The sequence below is a fragment of the Schistocerca nitens genome, chromosome 4, assembly GCF_023898315.1.
Source record: "Schistocerca nitens isolate TAMUIC-IGC-003100 chromosome 4, iqSchNite1.1, whole genome shotgun sequence".
NCBI lineage: Eukaryota > Metazoa > Arthropoda > Insecta > Orthoptera > Acrididae > Schistocerca > Schistocerca nitens.
In genome coordinates, this window is record NC_064617.1 from 462,235,919 (window position 1) to 462,237,845 (window position 1,927).

The window sequence follows — 1,927 nt, forward strand, 5'->3', positions numbered from 1 at the left end:
AAATAACAGAGTATGTCATGTTTGTGATGTGTTGCAAAGGAATGTCAATAGCAAGGTCAATGGCCTCTCTTTTCTACAGATATGCGAGTACTTCTGGGAGTGCGGCGAGCTTAAAAGCAGCTGAAGCGGCACCAGTAAAACTGACAGACAACATGACAGAGGGTTTATTTCAAGGAGGCTAGCACACAGCCCAGCACTGCACAGCAGAGCATTACGTCAATGTAACTTATACTCTTTACCAACATATTTATGTCAACAATTTCTACTACAACGACACTTTCATTCAAATAAAAAAATTTCACATATTGAAAAGTTACATGAGAAGCGTGTAGAAACGAAATCACATCTATAACACATTCCAAAACTTTCCGTTGGTATTCTGGTGCTCACATTCACATATATATTCACTTTTCTTACTGATCATAACCGTATCTCGACATCATTACACATATCGTCACCGTAATAATATCATCACAACACATCAGTCAAATTTCAAAATCGTCGTAGCTTCCTTTAGTAACCTCAAAACCTCTAAAAAATGCTCTCTGCTCATTTCAGTAGTGTCATCTACCTCAAACATGCTTCATAAATCATAATCACATACAATACACAGCACTCAAAGCCCTCGTAGTGTCACAATGGTTCCAAAAATGGATGTGAACAGTTGACTAAATGCAGACAAAGTACAATTTCATTAATGCAAAGTCATCCAACTGCGTAATTACCTAGACATGTGTCAGAGACATAGTAAAAATGTTTCTTTATTTCTATTAATTGACCAGATAGTTGTGTAATTCTGTTTTAGAGAAATGTGATACTAACGTATAAAATGGTATAAGCAAATACCACATTAGCTTGGGCGTCTAGCACTTGCCCCATGCGTGGTACACGTAGATGTACCCCCATGAGGGATAATGTAATTATACCTCAGATATTACAGATTATAACTGTGGAATAAAACGTATCAACGAAAATCTTCTCTGTATCATTGTAGTTTAAAAGTATTTCTAACAATGTTTCAAGTACAAAAAGTAATCACTCAAATGTGTATCATGTAGCGCTAAACTGTACTTCTTCTGATAAAAAAATTTCTGTCCTTGGTTAATGGTAAAAATGTACCAAGTAAATGTCGTAGTTATTACATTCTTTGGCGTGATCTTGAATGTACTGTACTGTAACGTAATCATGTGAGACTGTGCAGACATAAAACAGATACAACGTAAAAGCAATAATGAAAATTGTCTCACTCATAAGTAGAGTCGTCATATAATTGTGTAGCTGTAAAAATAACAAAATACTGTGTCATCCATGACCTCTCAGAAAGTATTTTAATTAAAAATGAGTTTTCAAGTAAGCCAAAATGTTGGTGTAACCTCATTAGCAGTATATGTTCCAAGAATGTGATAATTATAGGCTAGACGTAATAGTTCAAATGGCAAGCACAAATGTACTCACCTTGAGACTGTGTCGTCTGTTCGCTATTAAAGTGTACTCTTAAAAGAACTGTCTTAATATTTTCCGTAGGCTCTTGACTGGATAGTTGATTTCAAAACAATGCTGCATGATAACAGTTTCTAAATGAGACAACGTGTAATAGTACCTTGAAGAGAAAAAGGTTTTATAGCAAAGACTAAGAAATCAAATAATTTCTCAATAAACGGTATTACATGAGAAATGTGGTGAAATCCTTTACTTTCCTTAGTACGCAGAGTTTCAACTTCATCAAAACTATGATGCGTTATACGTTGGATCCTGTAAGGTCCATTGTAAATCGGGTAGAATTTGTGACTCAAATGTTTCTTCCTATGTAACAATGAATTGGCCTTAATGAGAACTTCTTGACCAATGCATTTGTATTACGGTGTAGTTTTCTTCTTTTGTCTGCAGCAGAATTTATATTTTTAATAGCCAAATCAATTATGTCTTT